Genomic DNA, 8,016 nt, shown 5'->3' with positions numbered 1-8,016 from the left:
TTGAGAATGTCTCTTTTAATACCAACAGTATGGGACTGATTTTATTTTACTCCATTTCAACAATGTGGTTTTTTTTTTTTTAAGATTTATTATGTATACAGTGTTCTGCCTGCATGTATGCTTGCAGGCCACAAGAGGGCACCAGATCTCATTATAGATGGTTGTGAACCATCATATGGTTGTTGGGAATTGAACTCAGGGTCTCTAGAAGAGCAGCCAGTGCCCTTAACTTCTGACCCATCTCTCCAGCCCTTTCAAAAGTGTTTTTTTTTTTACTAGATCTTTAATTACTTTTTTAAGATTTATTTTTATTTTATGTGTTTGAGTTCAGTTTTGCATGCATGTTGTATGCAACATGTGTATGCAGTTCCAGTGGAGGCCAGAAGAAGGTGATGGGTTCCCTGGAGCTAGAGAATTGTGAGCCACCATGTGGGTGCTGAGACCCACACGCAGATCTTCTGCAAAAGCAGTGAATGTTCTTAATTTCTGAGCTATCTGTCCAGCCCCGTTTCTTGAACTGATTTTTGAAATCACATGACCAGTTTTCTACAATCTTACCATAATTCTGAATTAACTTAGATGCTTGAAGAGGGAGGGGGAAGTTCATGTACACATTTGGGTATTTTTCAAAACTTCACACAGTTATATATCCTCATCTTTGGTGTATTATTTTAACCCAAGAACTGGGAGGTTCTCTTCTGCTTAGAGAGAGCAGGGAGTCATTTCCTCACCTGAGTTGCTGTGTGTGTAAAGATGTGCACACCTGCCCACCATTCCTCTCCTGTGCTTGTACTGAGTACTCCCCCATAGAGACACAGAAAGAAAAGTTGGTCTCTTACCAAGGCACTAATCTCATCAGGTGTCCACATCGTAATCAAGGCCTGATTTCTTTGCAAAGCCCCACCTCGCAGAGTCATCCGAGACTCGGGTGTCAACATGACCAACACCACAGTTCTCAAATTTCTAGAATAATGGTGGTGGTGACGCAAAGAATATAGAGAGCTTGGAGGCATTGTGTTCCTGGCACAGCTCTCTAGTCCGTGGATTCACCTCATCCATCACACCCTGGTAAGGAATGTACTGGAATCATCTCTACCTCCCAGGTGAGGGCACAGAGGCATAGAAAACCAAAGGAACTCCCCTGCCCCAAACACCTAGCCCAGAAATGGTGACTGCTCCAAACACGCTATTGTCAGAAAATCAACATCACCCTCAGTGAGGATCAACTGAAGTCTAACATGAAAATGTTCTGTAAACAGGAAAACCCTGAGCCTGCCTAGAAACCATTGTGCAGTCTGTGTGCAACAGCTGAATCATTCACTCGTGGTTGTAATTATGTTTGCACAACTGCCCAGATGAACACATTTCCCTTCGAATGCTCCAGAGCAGCCAGTCAACCAGGGTCCCAAGACAGACAGACAGACTGAGACCCAGGCAATAACCTTCTCCTTGGAACAGGTAGACTGCAGACCACACTGTGGCAGGAAGTCGAAGAGTACAGATTGTCCCTGGGGGAGCACTCCACATTCAGGTCCCAAGGGAAGTGGCAACGTTCATATTTTTATTTAGGGGTCTTCGTACCCATGGGTTGATATAAGCATGGGTCCTTCTGTTGAGGCCTTAGTTGAGTCCTGTAAGCCTAGGCCTGCTGTTTGATCTCAGTGTCGTCTCTGATGTCATTGTTCATTGTGTCATGGCATTCTCAATCACATAAGTGGACCATCAATCACCTAAGTGAACCATCTGTAGCACTGAATGAATGAATGAATAATCTTCATGCTTATAAAGATTTATAATAAAAAGGATCATGCTAGACAAGAAATTTGAGGCCAGCCTGGTTCACAGAGCAAGTTCAAGGACAGCCAAATTTGGGCAGTTAAGGAAACCATTGAAAACAGAAAGCTGGTGAAGATGTTTTCTTTCTAAGAGTTACCAAGGTCATGGTGTCTCTTCACAACAATAGAAACCCTAAGCCATATGTATATGTGTGTTGTACGCATGTATATGCATGTTCATGCATGTGTAGGAACATAGGTATACACACACATGTATATTCATTCCCCAGGTTGATGTCAGACATCTTCCTCAACTGCTCTCCATCTTACTTGCTGAGGTAGTTGAACCCAGAACTCACTTACACATTGGGTTCTGGGGAATCCAAACTCACTTATCTATGGTGCCATCTCTCCATCATGGGCATCCGCATGGGGTCTTCCCTGGAGTAACTCAGTGAGGGAGTCCAGATTTAGGGCAGGAAGGTTCTGGTTGGCCATCCAGGGAGCCCAAAAACCACGCACACCAGGAGAAAGTCCTCAAGGGAGTCCCTGCTTATCCCTCTAATCCAGGACTGACCCAGGTAGGCAATTCAAGGGACTCTGGTTCTCTCCAGCCAGGAGAGAGCCTCCTTAGACTCAACCCGGTTGCACTTCTGTTCCCAAGCACCTCAGGAAAAGAGGGTACTGAGAGCTCAAACCCTAAGCTCAGAGCATGGAAGATAGAGAGTGGAAGGCAGTGTGTGTCCCCTCAGGCTCTCTGGTCCTTTCTGTTGCCTCAGCTGGTAACCTATAAAAGGAAGCAACAATCTAGTGGTCCTGCCCAGCCCACTGCTTTCTAGACTCTTCCATCTAGAAGAGTCTAGATGCATCAGGACTCAGGGACTCAGCAGATACAAAGCACACAGGGAGAGATCACAGTCATTAAAGCAATGCGAATTAATCTCAATTGGTAGAACACGCCTATAATCCCAGAACTCAGGAGGCTGAGTCAGAAAGATGATCATGAGTTGGAGGCCAGTCTTGGCCATCTAACTTCAACCAATCAACTAGCATGGGGGCTTTGTTTGGTTGTTGTTGTTTCTTTGGTTTTTATTTGAGGGAGGAGTGTTTGTTTCACTCATTTGTTCTTGAGGCTTGAGAACAATGTCATTTAGAGTTTAAGAGAAAAAGAATGGCAAATTGCGGGTAGGTAGGAAGCTTGCTGGTCTCAACAGCGTGTGTATTCATCTGTGTTGCCGGAACCACCGCAATCACCAGCAGCAAACAGCACCCTCTACTGGTCATAGATGCCTTATGGAGGCCTTGGGTAACTGGATCCTTAGCTCTACTAGTGTTGCTGCTATAGGTCTAGCATAGTGATATTTTGTTTGTAAGCTAACCAATAAAGCTTGCCTGAAGATCAGAGTGCAGTGCTAAACTACTACTTAGCCACAGAAGCCAGGCAAGCCTTCAGGAGGCAGAGGGAACTCTGAGTACAAGGCCACCCTGGGCTACACTAGGTTGATCCAGTCTCAAGGAGAAACAGAGCCAGGTACTATTGGCTCACACCTTTAATCCCAGTACACGGGAGTCACACGCCTTTAATCCTAACCTAAGGAGTTGGAGACAGGAAGGGATATGGCTGGGTAGAGAGGGGAATATAAGGCAGAGGAGACAAAAACTCATGGCAGACAGTCTGAAGATGCAGTTAGTCTGGGGATGCAATCCAAGGATACAGTCTGAGGTCAGAATCACTCCTTTGGTCTAACCACGGTAGAGGTAAGAACTCTAGTGGCTGGCCACTCTGATTCTCTGATCCTTCAGCCTTGACCCCAGATAGCTGACTCTGGGTTTTTATTATTAGAACCAATTAGACTTTGAACTACATCCTACAAAGTCAGGATCCTTCGGCCTTTAGGATCCTTTACTGCCGCTGCAGGTATTGGGATTGCTCACGTTGACAATGGCCAGTGTTACAGCTCCTGGCCTGGGGTGTCAGAGATCTGTGATTCAAATGACTTGACAGCTCTCTAGAACTCTTCCCGTGACTCGGTCCTGCCCTGTCTTTTCTCTTTGCAGCCTTCTGTTGTCCTTCAGCTGACAATAGCCACTCGCCTTACCGCTTTGGCAGCTTGCCGCATCAGACATCCATCATCGCTCTTGCTTCACCGTCTCTCCTGATTCTCTCTTTTTTTTTTCCACACCAGGGAACTTATTTATTGGATGTTTGCCACCACAGCACTGTTGGTGGGCTTAGGAAACTTCCCTCAGACACATGCACGAGAGTGATAGGGGTAGTGTCGTGTCGTGTGTGTCCTCCGCGCCCCCCCCCCCCCCCCCCCCCCCCGCTGCCGTTCAAGTTCCTTTCGTATCCTCCCTGCTTTTCTCAAACGCTGGTGAAAGTTTTCACATCCTGCTCTTCTTCCAGGCGAGATCAGTCTGAGGTAGTCCCTGTCGTCCTGTTAGGTTGTGACAGACTCCAGTTACAACTGTGTCCTGAAATAGTCCTCCAAGTCAGCGCTGGTCAGGGGCCGTTCCTGGACATGCGGCAACATACTAAGGCCTAGCAGATGGAGGTAAAGGTTCTCGCTACTCATGCCTCGAAACATATCCTCCAACCACTGCTTGACTCGGGGTGGCCCAACCACAGTGACTCGAGTCTGGCCAGAGGCTGTAAACCACTGCTCCAGTTGAATAAAGGTGTTGGTGTGTTCCTCAATGCGCCTGAGGTTTAGGTCTCTTTGGCCGAATATCCAGTTCTCCTTGTCCCAATCTATGAACAGTACAAGTGGGGAATCGAAGTTCTCAGGACATCTCCACCAGGCATTCGGGTCGTCAACACCATCGATTCCCATTGCAAATGCTCAAATGTTCGTCCTACTTCAGAACAAGGAAGTCCAAGCAACTGACTGCAGAATGGAACTCTCTCCTGATTCTCTTTCTGCGTGTTATCAGCTCAGCACCACACCATGACAAAGACAAGAAAAGATCACTCAAGAGAAGCCTTTTATTGGACCTAGCACCACGACGCAGGAAGACGTGCAAGAAGGCCTTGCATCTTCCAGGCAGTTTGCTAAATTGCCTGCTTCTATATAGCTAGAGGAGGCACCAATCACAGCAAGCCACATGCAAATGATGGTTTGTGTTTGCACCAACCAGAGCATTGTCCCTTTAGCCCTGGTCACAGCAGAGGCACTTCCCGCTCTGGCCAAGGTTGGAAGTGGTTACCTGATAACCTGAGTTCACTGAGGCTTGTGATATCAAACAGTCCAGAGCTCTCTGTTTGAACAACCCTGGTGGAGGCCACCCCTTCAGGTGCAGGGACAGCCAGCTGCAATCGGAGCATAGTTCTCTCAAAGCGCCTGTGGAGTGTTTGACACAGCCAGTGTTGGCATTAAGTGTAGTCCAGCTGGCTTTTGATTGACACTCCTTTTGCTCAAGGCAGCTAGGGCAACAAAGGAGCGTCCAACAGCTGCCAATTAGGAAGTCAGATTGCCCATCCCCCAACATCTTTGCTTATTTACAGGAAAATGAACATCAGAAGGCGTGCTTCCAACAAGGGTTGAGCGTTAGTATTAACTGATTTTTAAGAGTGCTTGAACAGCGCTTAACACCTGCCCGGCACCCTGGGTAGAGATGGGTCCCTCTCAACTGTTTCATAGCAGTCCTCTGTATCAAAACACACACACACAGAACAACAGTTTGCAAATGGAGGGACTTTGTATGCCCGACATTTCCCTGAACTGCCATTACTCCTGGGAGAATCATACTTCGGGGAAACTTCCTGACCCATGCCAATCTTCTCCGCGTTCCTCCCAGATAACCTGCTCTTCTGCCTCCCCTTGGTTATATTAGTTCGCATACGCATGGCCCCAAGCCTGGAAACAACTTAGCACATCTTCTTTAACCAGATCCCTTCCCAAACAGCGTTCCAAATATTCCAGCAAATGCCTGCTCTCCATTTGCCGTAGCAGTTTGTTTCCCGTAAGATATTTACCAAAGGTGATCTGCCCTCATTTTTAAATTCTGGGTGATGGTCAGAGAGAAAGGTGGGTAGCTCCTGGCTTGCCTTATTTCTCTGAACACTTATGTCCTTTTTCCTTTCATTGCAGCCGCCCTGAGCCCTCGGTCGTCTTTGCTGTGCGATTCAGCTTACAGGTTAAAATTAGCTCCATGGCTCTGAAGGGGCGCCAGAGAGAGCAGAACATGGTGGAAGTGGGTGGAAGCTAACCCGCAATGCAGACAACAGGGGCGTGAACAGGAGGCACAAGCCTCCCTCAGACGTGGTCATCCCCTGAGAGGCACGTGGTCTGGGGACCCCCAGTGTTGTGAGACACCAAATTTATGCCATGCTGTCTGTGTGTTGGAGACGAGGTCTGTGGTTCTTACCTTTCAACTGCACTAAGGGGAATCTTCTAGACTGCACTTTTGTCTTAGGCACTGCCTTTGGAACGGCATGTGTGGGTGGTTACAGTTTATAGACGCACTTGGACCAATCTGCCTACTTCTCCAAGGAACACTGGCTTTATGCTCTTCTCCTGTGGGTCTTGCAAAACAACATATTCTATCAATCTGTTTGGGGGAGAGAAGAAGAGGAAGAACATCATTTGATTTAAGGACGCAAGCATCAGCATGGGCTCTGGATAGAATCAGGCAAAAGTCCTACGTCCCTCCGGTTGCTTTCACAGAGCCCTTCGAGTCTTCTCAGTGCCTTAACCCGTTGACAAAGTGGAGCCCATCTCTCATTGCCAGCTCTAATCTCATGATGGGCTCTGACAGCAACGCCCTGGGTTCAGATCCTAGCAATTCATTTCCTAACTGTCTAGTGCAAATGTCTTAATCCCCCCCTGTGAGATACAGGATGCAAAGCCCATGGTATCTGCCATGCACTAGTGGCTGCAAGTAACTCAACAGTTGACTCAAAAACGTTTGACCAACAGGGACTCTTTTTTACCCCCAAATAAGAAACTCAGAGATGGGCTGGGCTGATTGAATACCTGTGTTCTCCCCCCAAGTCTCTGCCTTCCACCCTCAGTATCAGCAGCACGTTCCAGTTGGCTCCCTTCGTAATGGAACACCTCCCTCAGAGAGAGAGAGCCATGCATCAGCTACAACAAAATTACTGGTATCAAGGAATGCTGTGTGTTGATTGGCTTGGGCCTGGGTTTTCAAACCAATCACTAGCAAGGAGGCACAAGATTACCATGACCGGTAGAGAACAGTCAAAAACTTGAACACTTACCAGAATCCCCTAAAGGACTGTTTTGAAACAGGCTTTGTATAACCTGACTGGTCTCAAACTCATTTGTGGCAAAATAAATAAACAAACAAGACTGTATTTTCTGATCCTCCTGCCTTCATCTCCAGAGTACTTGGATTACAGGCAAGCATGGCCATACCTAGTTCATGGGTTGTTGCTGATTGAACCCCGGGGGTTTGTACATGAGCTACATCACTCTGCCCCCGCCCCAACCCCAACCCCCAAAGCTTATTAAACATGAGTAAGGGCCTCAGCTCCAAAGCCTGAGTCATTGTGTCCAGAAAAAGCCTGAGAATGTGTTTTTCTAACAAGTTCTGAAGTGACACTGGTGCTATCAGACCACACTTGGAAGCAATGACATATCGATTAAGCAGGGATACCAGTAACCTGGGTTTATTTCCCCACAATGCGCAGTGAAAAGGGGGTGAAATAGATGCTGGAGAGGGGACCGTGAGATTTAAAACCTAGCAGAGGAAATCTGGAGATTGTCTAATTAACCTGTTGCTATACAACAATGCACCTCAAAGTCCTATGGCTTAAAATTGCAACTTTGTACTATTTCTGATGCTCCTGGGGGTTGACTGACCCAGCTGGGCAGTTTTCACTCCAAGTCTCTGATGCTTTTGTTGGTTGAGACCAGACCCATGCACACTATAGGACTGGACATCCAGGATGGGGTTTTTACTCAAATGTCTGGCATGTGAGAGCTAAGGGTTGGCCGAGTATCTCCTTCTCCACAAAACTTGAGCTTCCTTTACAATATGGCGATCTCAAGAGGAGTGTGTGTGTGTGTGTGTGTGTGTGTGTGTGTGTGTATGTGTATGCATAGAGACCAAAGATCAGCATTGTATTGTATATCTCCCTCAATTGCTTTCCACCTTAGTTTTTGAGACAGGGTCTCTTGTTGGCTAGACTGGCTAGCTACCAAGCTCCCTGAATCCCATCTCTGCCTCACCAGCACTGGGATTAGAGGTGGTGTAGCCAGTTTTTTTTTTTTTTTTT

At 47.1% G+C, this 8,016-nt stretch overlaps 1 pseudogene; it reads right to left on the bottom strand.

Annotated features, from left to right (window-relative positions):
• Positions 1 to 4,237: 4,237 nt before the first annotated feature.
• LOC101988362 lies at positions 4,238 to 4,609 on the bottom strand (annotated as a pseudogene).
• Between the last annotated feature and the right edge of the window lie 3,407 nt (positions 4,610 to 8,016).

The sequence above is a fragment of the Microtus ochrogaster genome, chromosome 16 (genome assembly GCF_000317375.1).
Source record: "Microtus ochrogaster isolate Prairie Vole_2 chromosome 16, MicOch1.0, whole genome shotgun sequence".
NCBI lineage: Eukaryota > Metazoa > Chordata > Mammalia > Rodentia > Cricetidae > Microtus > Microtus ochrogaster.
This window is presented reverse-complemented; position numbering and strand designations above follow the sequence as displayed.